Source organism: Sapajus apella, unplaced genomic scaffold, assembly GCF_009761245.1.
Source record: "Sapajus apella isolate SASKATOON/1434 unplaced genomic scaffold, GSC_monkey_1.0 scaffold118, whole genome shotgun sequence".
NCBI classification, from domain to species: domain Eukaryota; kingdom Metazoa; phylum Chordata; class Mammalia; order Primates; family Cebidae; genus Sapajus; species Sapajus apella.
Window position 1 is genome coordinate 300,633 of NW_022437058.1, and position 17,894 is coordinate 318,526.

At 42.0% G+C, this 17,894-nt stretch overlaps 1 protein-coding gene across 5 annotated transcripts in view; it reads left to right on the forward strand.

The window, feature by feature from the left end:
* Window positions 1-17,894, forward strand: part of SPIN1 (spindlin 1) — a 94,816-nt gene that overhangs the window by 2,660 nt on the left and 74,262 nt on the right. The gene's annotated exons all lie outside the window — the stretch shown is intronic.

The following is a 17,894-nucleotide window of genomic DNA, read 5'->3' on the forward strand; positions in this document are numbered from 1 at the left end:
TTGTTGGTAGTGTCTCAAATTTGGCTATCATATTGAGAAGATGAGGGTTACTAATTTGGTTTTAGCTGGAAGAAATTTAGGTGGTTTTCACTTCCCAGTGACTTACCTGATTGCACATAGTTACTGCATTAATGGTTGCACTCCTTAATTGCTAGCAACTTTTTTCTAGTATGTTAGATATACATTCTTTTGGTTTCTCCTTTAAAATAATATTTGCTGAGAAAGTATTTAAATGTTAGTACTGTATTTGTTTGTTTATTGGATGCTTGTTTTCTTTCCCTTTTCCTGAATGAAAAGAAATTGGAAGAAGAGAATCAACTATTTTGTGAAAGTATTTTGTTCAGTTTAGAAGATACGGTATTGTGAAAACAGTGTAGTCTCTGGAGTTAGACCTGGAGTCAGAATGTATGTCTAACATACTAGAAAAAAGGTGCTTGGAAGAATGGCCTTCCAAGTCAGAAGAATCTGGGTTGAAATTGAGCTCCACTTTTTACTGGTCCAAAGCCACATGACTGATTCATCATGCAGCCTTTTTGTTAAAGAAAAAAACTGCCGGGCGTGGCGGCTAAAGCTTGTCTGTAATCCCAGCACTTAGGGAGGCCGAGGCGGGTGGATCATGAGGTCAAGAGATGGAGACCATCCTGGTCAACATGGTGAGACCCCGTCTCTACTAAAAATACAAAGCATTAGCTGGGCATGGTGGCGCGTGCCTATAATCCCAGCTACTCAGGAGGTTGAGGCAGGAGAATTGCCTGAACCCAGGAGGCGGAGGTTGTGGTGAGCCGAGATCGCGCCATTGCACTCCAGCCTGGGTAACAAGAGTGAAACTCCGTCTCAAAAAAAAAAAAAAAGAAAAATATTTTTTTAATGCTACTCGAATATGTCTTGGTTTTTCTCTATACACACATTTGTTACTGAAAATTGCGAAAATAGCACATTGAAGGTCCTTTTATTGGAGTTCAAACATTTGAAAACCAGAAAATTTAATTATGCTGTAGCCAAACTACCCAATGTTTTCTTTACATTCCTGTCCCACAAGTTGCTTTACATTCTTGATGTTGGGCTTCACCTCACTGACTTCAGCCTTCTAACACACATGGGAATCTTCGGACTTACTGGCTCTTGGGGTCACATCAGAGAGGAGAGCTAAAGTGTGTTGAAATTATTCAAACACATTCAAGCTACATAGATCTCTTATAAATTACTGGTATCGTGGTAGAAATGAATAGATAACAAAAAAAGACATCACAGAACTCTTTGTCAAGGTTATTGGTATACAGGCTGTCGTAGCATAGAGTAGCTTTCTCAACCTGGTGCATAAAATTACTAGCAAGAAAAGTGCAAGAGTAGTAGTTTATGGTTGAATTGGCGTGGTGTCATGATTCCCTGTTCTAGCATTCTCAGGCTATGATACACACAGAAACTGCAGCCACTTTGGAATGGTTCCCTTCTTGATGCATTTTGAACTCCCTTTAGGCCAGTGTCTACTAGTTCTTTTTCAAGCCAAGGAAATTCGTTGAGTACCTAGTATCTCAATTTTACCCTATTTTCTTTCTACATAGATAGCAGTGTTCTTCCTTCTCCTACTCCTAAGGCAAGCCATTTCTGATGTCCTGGAAGATTCTCTTCTATCCAGTTGTTGGAATCTTCTGGTAGAAGGGAAGGGGAGAATTTGGTACTAGGGTTGAAAGTCATGTTACTAAGGTTCTTTTTTGACATCTGAGCAGAAGAGAGGCCCCTGAATCGTCCTGGAAATTTTCTTCAGTGAACATTTATGAAGACTCTGAGGTCAAAGTTGGGTTAAACTTTTGTGGCTGGGTCCATCCGACGTCTAGTCAACAGCACAAAGCTCTTCCTGGATCTTTGGGACCCAGTGGAAAGTGATTCCAGCTCTCAAATTGCTACAAGGAAATCTATGACCCAGAAAGAGCCTGAAAACCCAAACTCCAGCAAATAATGGTGAAAGAGCCAACCCCCAAAGCCTTTTAAAACCTTCAATTCCTTATCTATAAACTGGGATAAAATCTGTTGTATAAGGCTATTCTGAGAGTTACATGAAATGGATTTATAGAGTTCTCAGTACAGTTCCTGAAATACAGCAGCTGATGCCAGTAGATTTCCTTCCCTTTTCTACTTTTGAACTTTGCTGTAGTTATTAGCATTTTTTTAATGTTGAAGTTAACAATTGGCTTAGTTGTGCATCAGTATTCAGTCCAAAATAATTTTAAATTAGGTGTTTCCTGGTAGCCTCTTCATGACGTTAAAATTGCCATTAACCCTTTATAGAACAGGTGGTGTTTGACTAAATATGTAAACAGGGCCAGGCACGGTGGCTCATGTCTGTAATTCCAGCACTTTGGGAGTCTGAGGCGGGCGGATCACCTGAGGTTGGGAGTTCGATACCACTCTGACATGGTGGTGCATACCTCCATCTCCAAAGAACTAGGAGGGTGTGGTGATGTGCTCCTATAATTCCAGCTACTCAGGAGGTTGAGGCAGGAGAATCACATGAACCCAGGATGCGGAGGTTGCAGTGAGCAAGGAGCCGAGATCACGCCATTGCACTCCAGCCCAGGAGAAACCCCATCTCTACTAAAAATACAAAATTAGCTGGACATGGTGGTGCATACCTGTAATCCCAGCTACTCGGGAGGCTGAGGTAGGAGAAATGGGAGGCAGAGGTTGCAGTGAGCTGAGATCATGCCATTGCACTCCAGCCGGGACAACAAGAGCGAAATTCTGTCTGAGGAAAAATAAAAATAAAAAAAAAAAACAGAGATGTATCCTTACAGACTTTGTAGTCTGATAGAGGAGATACAAATGCATATAGTGAGGGAATTCTGCACTAAAGGGTATCTGGGAAGAGAAGGTGATTCTACAGACTATCAGAATGGGAGAGAAAAGACATCTGGCTGGAGGGGAAAGCAGGAGCAGAGGCATGAAAGGAGTTAGACAGACCATGGGGGATTTCAGTCCCAGCCAAAAGTTAGCCCCTTGTTTCCTTCCTTCCCTCCTTCCCTTTCCCTTTCTCTTTCCCTTTCCTTTCATTCTTTTTCCTTTCCTTTTTCCTTTTCCTTTCCTTTTCTTCCTTTGTGTGTGTGTTTATAGCGCGGGACGAGAACACCTACCTCATCAGGGGTGAGCTTAAATGAAGTGAAATACCATAGGCTCCTGGTATACAGTAAATGCCCAGTTGATATTGATGATGTCACCACTACCAACACCACCTGTAGTTTCTTATGGCTGGTCTGTCTGGGGATTAATCTGGAGGCCACATTTTAAGTTCTGGATATAACATTAAGGTGCTTGGTGTTTAATTTGTAGGTAGGGGGAAGCCATTGAAAGGTAGGCACAGGATTGGACCTGTGTTTTTAGAACAGTATTAATGGGGGTTTGGAGGAATCTGCCCATGTAGGAACTTTAATCTCCAGAGTCTGGTCTGTTAGAGAAGCTGGTGAAGTCATTTGAGGCGTGGAGTATGGGTCTAAAGTCAGAATATTTAAAATTTTCTTTTTTAATTAAAAAAATTTTTTTTTAAATTTTCTCTGGTCAGGGTGGAGAAAACAAAGTCAGAATATTTAATGTTATGTTAAATGTGCTTTTTTTTTCCTGAAGGGAGAAGGGAGAAAGGATTTATTTAATGTAAATATTATTTTATCCAAATGTTGAGAGAATAGATGAAGAGACTGGTAAGGCATTTTTGTACCATTTGAGATGTTAGATTATAGAAGCATCTTAACAAAATAGGCAGAATTTTTTAAAAAACTGGATTATATTTGTTTGTAGTTGTTTTTTAAGATGGAGTTTTGCTCTTGTCACCCAGGCTGGAGTGCAATGGCTCGATCTCGGCGCACCGCAGCCTCCGCCTCCTGGGCTCAAGCGATTCTCCTGCCTCAGCCTCCCGAGTAGCTGGGACTACAGGCGTGCGCCACCATGCCCAGCTAATTTTTGTATTTTTAGTAGAGACGTGGTTTCACCATGTTGGCCAGGATGGTCTCGATCTCTTGACCATGTGATCCACCTGCCTTGGCCTCAAAAAGTGCTGGGATTACAGGCGTGAACCACCGTGCCCGGCCCTGTTTGTAGGGGCCTTTCTGGATATTTGAATTACTATTACTTGACACAGGCAGTAAGGAGAGAAAAGAATGTGCTTTTTCCCTGCTTTGGGTTTTTTTTTTTTTTTGATGGAGTCTCACATTGTTGCCTGGGCTGGAATGCAGTGTCGTGATCTCGGCTCCTTGCTCGCTGCAACCTCCGCATCCTGGGTTCATGTGATTCTCCTGCCTCAGCCTCCTGAGTAACTGGAATTACAGTAGCACACCACCACACCCTGCTAATTCTTTGTATTTTTTTTTTTTTAGTAGAGACAGGGTTTCACTGTGTTGACCAGACTGCTCTCAAACTCCTGACCTCATGATCTGCTTGCCTCGGCCTCCCAAAGTGTTGGGATTACAGGTGTGAGCCACTGTGCCCGGCCTCCGCCATCCCCCAGAAGGAGTCACACTCTGTCACCGGGCTGGAGTGCGGTAGCATGATCTCAGCTCACTGCAGCCTCTGCCTCCTGAGTTCAAGTGATTCTCCTGCCTCAGCTTCCCAAGTAGCTGGGATTACAGGCATATGCCCCCACACCTAGCTCATTTTTGTATTTTAGTAGAGAGTTTCACCATGTTGACCAGGATGGTCTCCATCTCTTGATTTTGTAACTCAGTCTCCCACTGTGCCTGGCCAGATTTTTTTTTTTTTTGGGTGGGAGGGGTTTGAATTACTTTGTTTTTGCTTTCTCTTTAGAGCCTACTTGTAGACCTATAGATTTTTATGTATCCATTGTGTGTTTTTTTTTTTTTTTTGAGACAGAGTCTCACTCTGTCACCCAGGCTGGAGTGCAGTGGCGCGATGTCAGCTCACTGCAACCTCCGCTTCTCGGTTCAAGCAATTCTCCTGCCTCAGCCTCCTGAGTAGCTGGGATTGCAGGCGTGTGCTACCATGCTCTGCTAATTTTTGTATTTTTAGTAGAGACGGGGTTTCACCATGTTGGTCAGGCTGGTCTCGAAATCCTGATCTCGTGATCTGCCTGCCTTGGCCTCCAAAGTGCTGGGATTACAGGCGTGAGCCACTGCACCTGGCCTTTTTTTTTTTTTTTTAATGCAGTCTTGATTTCTCCTTGTTGGTCTGGCTGGTCTCAAACTCCTGACCTCAAGTGATCCACCCACTTCAGCCTCCCAAAGTGCTGGGATTACAGGCGTGAGCCACCATGCCTGACTTTATCCAATGTGTTTTAATGAAATACTGTTTTTCCTCAGCTTGTCACAACGTGGACATGTCGAGGTCCTTTCAAGCTAGTTCTTTTTCCTTTGACGTGACACATAACTCTCTGAAGCTTTTCTTGCTTTCTGACACAAGATGTCTGAGGTTCACTATGTGCTTTTCCTGCCAAATACCTATCAGTCATTTCTTTTTTTTCTTCTTCAATTCAGGTAAGTCATTTCTTTTAGCTTGTTTTATTGATGAATAGAATTTAGATACTAAAATCTGGGTGTTACATGTTCTTACTGTTAGGATGCCCATGCTTTCATTGGACAGCCATGGGAAACATACAGATTTGGACTTTTATATTGCTGTTTCTAGTTCAAATTTAACATCACAGTTTTTACTATGAGTTTATCTTTTTTTCTCTAACGTTGAAAATAAACATTCTGAGAGAGATCCAAGATGGCTGATCACTAGCAGCTCGGGATTGTAGCTCCCAGTGAAAGCGCAGAGAACGAGAGGATGCCACACTTTCAGACGAATTTTTGTTGCTCACGGACCAGGAGATTCCCAGCGGAGGAGCCCCTCGGGTCGCCAGCGTGACTCTTGTGGCCGGTGTGGCGATTTTGCCAGCGCCTCTGTGCGGTGGTTCTTGGTGCAGTCAGAAAAGCACCGTCAATCTTAACGCCGCTGTTTTAGCCGGCGCAGTGGGTTGCTCAGATTCCGGCACTGGGAATCAACAAGTTGGATGTCCACTCAGAAACCTAATTAGAAAGTCGGTAATTACAAAGACGACAGGTTGATAAATTTATAACTAAGGGAAGAAACCAGCCTAAAAAAGCTGAGAATACCCAAAATCAGAACGCCTCTTTCTCTACAGGGGATCACAGTTCCTCATCAGAACAAGCTCTGATGGAGAAGGAGTGTGTTCCATTAACAGAAGTAGGCTTCAAAGGTGGATGATAAGAAACTTCTGTGAGTTAACTCGTTCTAACCCAATGCAAAGAAACTAAGAACTTTGAAAAAAGGTTTGAGGAAATGCTAACGAGAATAGACAATTTAGAGAGGAATATAAGTGAATTAATGGAGCTGAAAAAAAACACAAGAACTTCGTGAAGTATGCACAAGTTTTAACAGCCGAATTGATCAAGCAGAAGAAAGGATATCAGAGGCCGAAGGCCAATTTAATGAAATAAAAACAAGAAGATAAGATTAGAGAAAAAAGGATAAAAAGGAATGAGCAAAGTCTCCAAGAAATATGGGACTATGTGAAAAGACCTAATTTACATTTGATAGATGTACCTGAATGTCATGAAGAGAATGAATCCAAGCTGGAAAATACTCTTCAGGATATTATTCAGGAAAACTTTCCCAACCTAGCAAGGCAGGACAATATTCAGCTCCAGGTAATACAGAGAACACCACAAAGATATTCCTCAAGAAGAGCAACCCCAAGGCACATAATCATCAGATTCACCAGGGTTGAAATGAAGGAGAAAATACTAAGGGCAGCCAGAGAAAAAGGTCAGGTTACCTACAAAGGGAAGCCTCTCAGACTCACAGCAGATCTCTCAGCAGAAACCCTACAAGCCAGAAGAGAGTGGGGGCCAATATTCAATATCCTGAAAGAAAAGAACTTTCAATCCAGAATATCCTGCCAAACTAAGCTTCATAAGTGAAGGAAAAATAAAATCTTTTGTGATAAAGCAAGTACTTAGAGATTTCATCACCACCAGGCCTGCTACACAAGATCTTATGAAAGAACCACTACACATAGAAAGGAACAACCAGTATCAGCCTTTCCAAAAATACACCAAAAAGTAAAGAGCATCAACATAATGAAGAATTTACATCAACTAACGGGCAAAACAGCCAGCTAACATCAAATGGCAGTATTAAACTCACATATATTATTGTTAATCCAAAATTTAAATTGACTAAATCTTCCAATCAAAAGACACAGCAAAAACTCATCGGTATGCTGCACCCAGACCCATCTCACATGCAAGGATACACAATGACTCAAAACGAAGGGATGGAAAAAGACTTACCAACCAAATAGAGAGCAAAAATAAATAAATAAATAAAAAGCAGGAGTTGCAATTCTCACCTCTGATAAAATAGACTTTAAAGCAACAAAGATCGAAAGAGGCAAAGAAGGACATTACATAACGGTAAAAGGATCAATGCAACAAGAAGCGCTAACGATCCTAAATATATACGCACCCAATACAGGAACACCCAGATACATAAGACTTATAAAGAGACTTAGACTCCTACATAATAATAGTGGGACACTTCAACATCAATATTAGACAGATCAACGAGACAGAAAATTAACAACGATATCCAGGACTTGAACTCAGATCCGGAACAAGTAAACTTAATAAACATTTTTATAGTACTCACCACTTTAAATACACAAAATATACACTCTTATTAGTGCCACATCACACATACTTACAGGTTTAAATGAAATATTGGTTGGCTGCTTGTTTGTTATTTTCTTCCCTCATTTTTTCCATTATTAAGCACAATTATTGGTATAAAAGAGGTTTTCAGTACCCATTTTTAGATTGCATTCTAGCCTGGGCAATAAGGCAACACTTCCGTTCTCTCTCCCTCTTCCTCTTTCTTCCTCTCCTTCATTCTTTTTTTAATTTATTTTTTCTGTTTTTTCTTTTTTTTTTTTTTTTTTTGAGACGGAGTTTCGCTCTTGTTACCCAGGCTGGAGTGCAATGGCGCGATCTCGGCTCACCGCAACCTCCGCCTCCCGGGTTCAGGCAATTCTCCTGCCTCAGCCTCCTGAGTCGCTGGGATTACAAGCACACGCCACCATGCCCAGCTAATTTTTTGTATTTTTAGTAGAGACGGGGTTTCACCATGTTGACCAGGATGGTCTCGATCTCTTGACCTCATGATCCACCCGGCTCGGCCTCCCACAGTGCTGGGATTACAGGCTTGAGCCACCGTGCCCGGCCCCTGTTTTTTCTTTAAAAAAAAAAATTAACATTCTTAGCAACATTAATATAATTGCTTTATCTTACAGTACAAATGTAGTTTGAAAATAACACTGATAACAATAAAGAAACTGTAGGTTTATGTTTGGTTATGGTTCTTTTTGTTCTTCAGATGTATCCACATAAGCATGTACAGTTGACATTCCGATTTGTAAGGCCATTTGAAAAGATTTTCTCTGATATGTGGTAATTGGTTTGTTTTTCTGAAATTCTTTTAAGATTGTGTTTTTTATTTAATGTATTTTTTAATGTGTAGAGCATGTATGTGAACATTTATGTAGTTCAAAGGTTGGCGCTGTGTTAAAAAGTTATCTTCACAGCCTCACTTTCCTTTTTTTTTTTCTGAGACAGAGCCTCACTCTGTCACCCAGGCTGGAGTGTAGTGGCGCCATCTCGGCTCACTGTAGCCTCTGCTCCCCGGGTTCAAGTGATTCTCCTACCTCAGCCTCCTGAGTAGCTGGGATTACAGTCCCCTGCCAGTGTGCCTGGCTAATTTTTGTATTTTTGGTAGAGACGGGGTTTCACCATCTTGGCCAGGCTGGTCTTGAACTCCTGACCTCATGATCCACTTGCCTCAGTCTTCCAAAGGGCTGGAATTACAGGCATGAGGCACCTCACCCAGCCCACAGCCTCACTTTCATTCTGTGCCTCCACAAATTTTTCTCCTTTCCCAGATAATTGTTTCTGCTTTATTCTTTTGATATTTCATTTTTCAAATGTAAGCACATCTGTATGTATTTATTTCCCTTTCTTAATAGGCAGCATTCCATGCACACTGCTCTGCTTCCTTTTGCTTCATATATTCTGGAGATCGCTTCATAGAAGCTGTGTATTTTGTGCTTGCAGCTCATCGCCTAATGATGAACATTTGAGTTGTTTATGTTCTCTCGGCTGTTACAAATATTACGACAGTGAATAACCGTGTGCATATATTGTTTTGTATTTGTGCAGATACAGCTTTAAGGTAGGTTTGTAATTTTGTTCGTGTCAAAACAATTACATTTTCAAACTTTTGAATTTTTTGTAGAGATGAGGTCTCACAGTGTTGCCCGGGATGATCTTGAACTCCTGACCTCAAGCAGTCCTTTCACCTGGGCTTCCCAAAATGTTGGGATTACAGGCGTCAGGCCCAGTTAATTTTTGTATTTTTGATAGAGACGGGATTCTGCCTTGTTGCCCAGCCTAAAAAATTACATTTTCACGCTGGGTGTGGTGGCTCTTGCTTGTATCCCAGCACTTTGAAAGGCTGAGGCAGGTGGATCCCTGCGGTCAGGAGTTCAAAACCAGCCTGGACAACATGGTGAAATACCATCTCTACTAAAAATACAAAAATTAGCTGGGCAAGGTGGCACACACTGTAATCCCAGCTACCCTGCGTGAGAGTCACTTGAACCTGGGAGGTAGAGGCTGCACGAGCTAAGATTGTGCTATTGTACTGCAGTCTGGGCGACAGGACGGGACTCCATCTCAAAAAAAGGAAATTAAAATTACATTTTAAAATGGCAGATCCCATGTCAGCTTTTGCTGAAAACTCTAAATGGCTTCCTGGTGCCTTAAAGACAAAAATTTATAATGTAGTCTCAAGGGTATACATATAGTTGTTGTACATACAGTTTTACATTCCTTAAAAACAGGGATACATTCGGAAACCTCGTTGTAAACATCATAGAGTGCAGTTACACAAACCTATATGGGACAGCCTACTGTGCACCTAGGCTGTGTAGTACGGCCTAATGCCCCTAGGCTACAAACCTATACAGCATGTGACTGAACTGAGTACGGTAGGCTTGCAACACAGGAGTAAGTATTTGTTTATGTAAACATATCTAAGCACAGAGGAAGTACAGTGAAAACATGGTATGAGAGATAAATGGTATGCCTGTTTAGGGCACTTAGCATGATTGGAGCTGGCAGGACTGAAAGTTGCTCTGGGTTGAGTATGTGAGTGAATGGGAAGGCCTACAACATTATTGTTCACTACTGTAGACTGTATGTAAACACTGTACAATTAGCCTACACTAAATTTAGAAAAAGTTTCTTCAATAATTAACCTCAGCTTACTGTAACTTTTTAGCCTAATAAACCATTTAATTTTTTAACTTTTTGTCTCTTTAAATAGCACTTAGTTTAAAACAGCCTCATTATAATATGGATCCGTTGTGGTATATGTGGTCTGTTGTTGACAGAAACGTCATTAGGTGGTGCATGACTAATTACTTTTGGGCTTCAGCCTCATCTTGTACCATTTTCCCCCTTACTGTCTTTGCTCCAGCTGTGTGGGGCCTCCTTCATTCTCGTGTGCTCACCGTCTTCTCCACCAGGAATCTTGGCACTTGTTCTTTCCCTCTGCCTGGAATGCCTTTCTTTGTTAACAGTTATCCCTAGTCTTCAGAGTTTGGCTCAGGCATCACTTTTTAATGAAATTTTCTGTGTGCATGCTTGCAAATTTTTACTAAGATAAGAGATTAGACTGTGTTGATATTCATCACCCACTCCAACAAGTGTCAGTTGTCTGAAGTTTTTTTTTTTGAGACAGAGTCTTGCTCTGTTGTCCAGGCTCGAGTGCAGTGGTGCAATCTCAGCTCACTGTAGCTGCCGTTCTCTGGGTTCTGGTGATTCTCCTTCCTCAGTCTCCCGAATAGCTGAGACTACAGGTGTGTGCCACCATGCCTGGCTAATTTTTTATTTTTTTATTTCTAGTAGAGACAGGATTTCACCCTGTTGGCCAGGCTGGTCTTGAACTCCTGACCTCAAGTGATCTGCCTGCCTCGGCCTCCCAAAGTGCTGGGATTACAGGTGTGAGCCACCACTCCTGGCCTGAAGTTGTTTTTTGAGACAAGGTCTCACTCCAGTCGCCCAGGCTGTAGTGCAGTGGCGCAGTTTTGGTTCATTGCAGCCTCGACTCTCCCGGGGCTCAGGTGATCTTCCCATCTCAGCTTCCAGAGTAGCTGAGACTACAGGCACGTGGCACCATGCCTGGCTAGTTAATTTTTGTATTTTTGGTAGAGACAGGTTTTTGCCTTGTTGCCCAGGCTGGTGTTGAGCTCCTGGACTCAGCAGTCTACCTGCCTCAGCCTCCCAAAGTGCAGGGATTACAGGCGTGAGCCACCATGCCCACCTGTCTGAAGTTCTTGAATTTTTTTCCTGACCTTTCTGCAGTCAAGTCCTCTTGGTGCCTACCAAAATTACAGTGTTATATTAGTTTATGTAATTTAATTAATTTTAGTTTTCCCACAAAGGCTGAGTTTCATGAAAGCAGAACCGTTCCTGTTTCTGACCATAATTACTTTTCTAGTACCTAGCTCAGTGTCTGGATCCTGAGGGCTCAAGCTACCCTGTGCATTAGCTAGAATTTAATAATGAGGAAATCGAGGCTTGTGCAGTTGATTAAATGTCTTGTTTGCTGCACAGATGTCTGTCATATAGTGACTAGTAAGTAGCAATTTGGTGACTTTTAATTGTAATTTTTCTTTCAGGATCACATACGGCTTAGAAAAATATAGCCACGAGGATGGATAAAGAAAACAGTATATGGGGTGTGTGTGTATGTACTAAGGCATTTGTTACAGGGATTTGAGTTCGCACAGTCTAGGAGTTGGCTAAGCAGTTTCTATCAGGCTGTTGTCTTTGTGCTCCATAATTGAGTTTGAAGTCCACAGGGCAGTCGTTTGAGAAAGGAAGATGGATGTAAAGTGGGGAAGAAGCCATAGGCAGGGGGGATGGAAAGCGATGCCTCTGTTTTGCTTGTGTGGGTGGCCTGTAAGAGCTGGATCCTTGGCAAATGTAGCCCGGGAGGCACAGAAGCTTAAGGAGAACCCAGAGGAAGGTCGAGTGGATGTGGCTGTGGTTCTAGGCCAGCCACTGCCTCACAGGACTGGAGTGAGTCAGAAGATGAGCAGCAACAGTGTGTGCAAGCTATAGGGTGGTTGCTGTATCTCTGCACCCCTCAACTGCTGCGCAAGAATCTCTTTTGAGCCTTGCAAGTTGGAAACATAAAGGAAAGGAAATTCTGAGGAATGTAGTTCAGCTCAGCCAAGTTCAAACCATAGAAAAAATGATGAGCTCAGGCTTTTAGATTTTTAGCTCAGGTTACACAAAAGGAACCTGAAGGTTTCTGTGACTGCTCTAAAAGTGCAAATGTAATTCTCAATTTGTGGGTGAGATCATTGATTGTTAGGAATGGAATCCTGAATATTGGATTGGAGGCATATTGTCAGATTCTGTTCAAACGGGAGACCTTAAATCTTTAAATGCTGCTCAGCTACCTTTGCGGGAGAAGCAAACTTTCCAACCCTTCCCAGAGGAACTTAATCTCCCTTTGCCCGAAAAACCTGTGACTGGCCTCCCTTTGGGTAGTTGCCTTGTAAGGTACTGTCTTTCTGGGAATCTGCCCTGTAATCCTTCTTTCTTGTAGATCTGTGACTGGACTGTTCTTGTGGCAGGTCCCAGAGAGTGAGGTAACCCATGAGAAAGGCATGCTACACTTCAAAAGATTGTATAGTTTTGTCACTATATGGTCAGGACCCTTGAGGAGTATTTGTGGCGATGGATCTCAGGGGCGTCGTATAATAGTGGAAGGAACATAAAGTTGGACCAGGCAGAATTTGTTGATATGGACTCACTACTTAGAGATTCTGGATTCAGTGTTACAGTTCGAGGAGTTAGAAAGGGCTCTAACAGTTGAGTTGATTGGCTGAGGCCCATCCTACGAGGTCTGATGCCTCAATTAGATTTTTTCCTGCCTAACAGGGAGCTCCACTGAACACTCATCTTGTATAAGAGTGTACATTTGGCCTGGCATGGTGGCTAATACCTGAAATCCCAGCACTTTGGGAGGCCAAGGCAGCAGATGAGCTGAGGTCAAGAGTTCAAGACCAGCCTGGCTAACATGGCGATACCCCATCTCTACTAAAAATACAGAAATTAATGTGGTGGCCCATGCCTGTAATCCCAGCTACTCAGCAGGCTGAGGCAGGAGAATCGCTGGAACCCAGGAGGCAGAGGTTGCAGTGAGCCAAGATTGCAAGACTGCCTCAAAAAAAAAAAAAAAAAAAAATTATCTGGGTGTGGTGGCTTGGCCTGTAATTTTAGTTACTCGGGAGGCTGAGGTGGGAGGATCAGTTGAACTGGGAAACTCGAGGCTGCGGTGAGCCATGATCATGCTATTGTGCTCTAGCCTGGGCAATAGAGCAAGACCTTAATAAAATATTAGTCCATAAGGGTAGGTTCATCTAAATGCATAGCCTTTAAATAAATAACTTGTGTCATTGGTGGAACTATACTTTAGTAGGACCTCTTTGGAAGATGGGTGCACTAAAACAGAATTTTTTTTTTTTTTTTTTTTTTTTTGAGATGGAGTTTCACTCTTGTCGCCCAGACTGGACAATGGTGTGGTCTCAGCTCACTGCAACTTCTGCCTGCTAGGTTCAAGTGATTCTCCTGCCAGAGCCTCCTGAGTAGCTGGGGACTACAGGCGCCCGCCACCACGGCCAGCTAATTTTTGTATTATTGGTAGAGATGGGGTTTCACCATGTTGGCCAGGCTGGTCTTACACTCCTGACCTCAGGCAATCTGCCCACCTGAGCCTCCCAAAGTCTTGGGATTACAGGTGTGAGCCACCGCACCCGGTCTAAAACAGAATTTAAAATGCATGTACTCTGTGTATCCAGCAGTTTCACTGCTAGGAATTTATCATATAGATTAATTTGGACAGTATACAAATATGTATGTGTAAGGTTTTTCATTATATCAGTGTTTGTGATTGAGAAAAATTAGAAACAACTGTCCAAAAATGGAGTTAAGGTAAATTACCATTATACCCATACACTGAAATATTCTGCCATTGTTAAAAATAAGAGGTTGATAGGAAAAAAATTCATACAGCCATCCCTCCATATCAGGGAATTGGTTCCAGGACTGCCCAATCAAGTGGATACCAAAATCCACAGATGTTCAGGTTGCTTATATAAATTGGTGTCTTTGCGTATAACCTGTGCACATCTTCCTATATAAGTAATCTCTAAATTGCTCATAGTATATAATCCAGTATAAATGCTATACAAATTGTTGTTAGACTATATTGTTTAGGGAATAACTGTAAGGAAAAAATGTTTATGTGTTTGGTACAGATGCAACCGTAATTTTTTTCCCGAATTTTTAAAATGTGAGGTTAGTTGAATCCACAGAAGTGGAGTCAAGGGATAAGAGGGCGCAGGGCTTACTGTCTTACAGGGAAAATGTAACATTTAATAAGAAAAGCAAGTTGTGGAACTGTATGTTCTCACTTACGCTGAGATGTTATATATCTGCTTTAAGCCTTTGCATAGAAATACTACATTGGTGAATTCCTAACAGTCTTTTCTTTTTATTAATGCATACTATTTTACATCTTTATGGGATACATATGGTGAATACTTGTTTTTGTTTGTTTTTTTCTGAGATGGAGTTTTGCTTTTGTTGCCCAGGCTGGAGTGTAATGACATGATCTCAGCTCACTGCAACCTCCACCTCCTGGATTGAAACCCTCTCCTGCCTCAGCCTCCCGAGTAGCTGGGATTACAGGCATGTGCCACCACACCCAACTAATATTTTGTATTTTTAGTAGAGATAGGGTTTCACCATGTTGGCCAGACTACTCTTGACCTCCTGACCTCAGGTGATCCACCCATCTCGGCCTCCCAAAGAGCTGGGATTGCAGGCGTGAGTCACCATGCCTGGTCTTATATGAATACCTGTTACATGCATAGAATGTGTAATGATCAAGTCAGGTACCTGGAGTATTCATCACTGTGAGTATTTATCTTTTTTTTTTTTGAGACAGTCTTGTTTTGTTCATGCTGGAGTGCAGTGGTGCAATTGCAGCTTGCTGTAACCTCTGCCTCCAGAGTTCAAGCAATTCTCCTGCCTCAGCCTTCAGCCTTGGGATTAAGGCATGCGCCACCATGCTGGGCTAATTTTTGTATTTTTATTAGAGTCAGGGTTTTACCATGTTGGCCAGGCTGGTCTGGAACCCTGACCTCAGGTGATCTGCCTGCCTCAGCCTCCCAAAGTTCTGGGATTATAGGCGTGAGCTACTGTGCCTGGCCAAGTATTTATCATCACTGTGTGCTGGTAACATTTCAAGCCTTCTCTTTCAGCTGCTTTGAAATATACAATATGTATTTGCTAACATATTGCAAATAGATCTTGCCATTGCACTCCAGCCTGGGCTAACTATGGTGACCCTACTCTGCCATAGAACATTAGAATTTACTGCTTCTAACTGTATGTTTGTACCCATTAACCAACCTCTCTTTCTCACCTCCATCCCTTCCCAGCTCTGATACCTGTCATTGTATTCTGTTTCCACGAGGTCACCTTTTTTTTTTTTGGCTCCCACATATTTGTGAGAATGTGTGATGTTTTTCTTTTTATGGCTGGCCTGGCTTATTTCACTTAACATAATGATCTCTAGCTTCATCTTTGTTGCTGCAAACAACATGATTTCGTGTTTTTTTCCGGCTGAATAGCATTCCATTGTGTATATATGCCACATTTTCTTTGTCTGCTCATTGGTGGATACTTAGGTTGATTCTATGTCTTTGCTGTTGTGAATAGTGCTATGATAAACATGTGAGTGTATACTGATTTGATATACTGATTTCTTTTATGTTGGATAAATAGCCAGTGGGATTGCTGGATCATGTAGTAGTTCTGTTTTTAGTGTTTTGAGAAATCTCGATGCTGGTTTTCATAACAATGTTACCAATTTCCAGTCCCACCTCAGTGTGTAAGAGTTCCCTCTTCTCCACATCATTGTCAGCATCTGTTATTCTTTGTATTTTTAAATAAAGTTTTCCTAACTGTGGTAAGGTGGTAGGTATCTCATTGTAGCTTTGATTTGTAATTACCTGGTGTTTACTGATGTGAGCATTTTTTCATATATCAGTTGGCCATTTGTATGTTTTTTGATGTCCTTTGCCCATTTTTTAGTGGGATTATTATTTTAATTGTTCATTATTTGAGCTCGTTGCATATTCTGGATTTTAGTCCTTTGTCATGAATAGTTTGCACAAATCCTTTCCCATTCAACAGGTTGTCTCTTTGCTCTGTCGTTTGTTTCCTTCGTTGTGCAGAAGCTTATTGAAAGAGATGTATTGAGCATGGTGGCTCACACCTGTAATCCCAGCACTTTGGGAGGCTGAGGCGGGTGGATTGCTTGAGATCAGGAGTTCTGAGACTGGCCTGGCCAACGTAGTGAGACCCCATCCTTACTAAAAATACAAAAAATTAGCTGAGTGGGGTGGCGGGTGTCTGTAATCCCAGCTACTCAGGAGGTTGAGGCAGGAGAATCGCTTCAACCTGGGAGGCAGAGGTTGCATTGAGCCGAAATTGCACCACTGCACTCCAGCCTGGGCAACAAGAGCTAAACTCCATCTCAAAAAAAAAAAAAAAAAGGGGGGGGGGGCCAGGTGCAGTGGCTGAACTCTGTAATCCCAGCACTTAGGGAGGCCGAGGCAGGCGGATCACTTGAGGCCAGGAGTTCAAGACCAGCCTTGACAATACAATATGGTGAAACCCCATCTATTTTGAAAAAAAAAGTGAGAAATGTGTTAATACCTTGATTTTGCATTTGTCAGTTTCTCTTTAGTTGTGATACTTTTTGCTTTATACATTATCTTATGAGGGTATGTTCTTAGACGCTTAGTTATTCAGAGCTGTATAGTTAATAAATAACAATAATTTTAGATTATATATAGATTAACATATACAATAATTTTAGATTATATTTATAATTATCAACATTAATTAATAACAGTGATAATTACAGGCATGAGTTTCTGGCCTGATTTTTTTTGAAGGATACTTTTGATATGTGCGGAATTGTAAGTTGTCAGTTTTCTTTTAAGGTGTTAAACTATTGAATTCTGACCAGGTGCAGTGGCTCACATCTGTCATCCCAGCACTTTGGGAGGCCAAGGGGAGAGGATAACTGGATCTCAGGAGTTTGAGACCAGCCTGGGTAACATAGTGAGACCTCATCTCTAATTCTTTTTAAATAAAAGAGAAGCTATTGAATTGTATCTTCAGTTTTCATTCTTTTTATAAGAAGTAAACTGTCAGTTTTAGTATTCATTCCCATGACTGGAATCTCTCTCGATTTTTTGTGGTGAGGGCTGTTCAGAGGACAGAGTCTTGTTCTGTCACCCAGGCTGGAGTGCAGTGGTGGAGTCTCGACTCACTGCAGCCTTGACCTCCCAGGCTCAAGTGATCCTCCTACCTCAGCTTCCAGAGCAGCAGCTGGGAGTATAGGCCCGAGCCACCCTGTGCATGGCTATTTTTTATAGTTTTTGTAGAGAGAAGCAGGGTTTTGCCATGTTGCCCAGTCTGGTCTTGAACTCCTGGGCTCAAGGGACCTGCCTGCTCAACCTCTCAAAGTGCTGAGATTACAGGCGCAAGCCACCGTGCCCAGCCTGGAATCTCTTTTGGTACTTCGGGTTTTATGGTTTTTTTATGTCTTTGGTTTTCAGCAGTTTTACTATGATGTATTTGGGTATATATTTCTTTCTTTCTTTCCTTCTTTCCTTCTCTCTTCTCTTCTCTTCTCTTCTCTTCTCTTCTCTTCTCTTCTCTTCTCTTCTCTTCTCT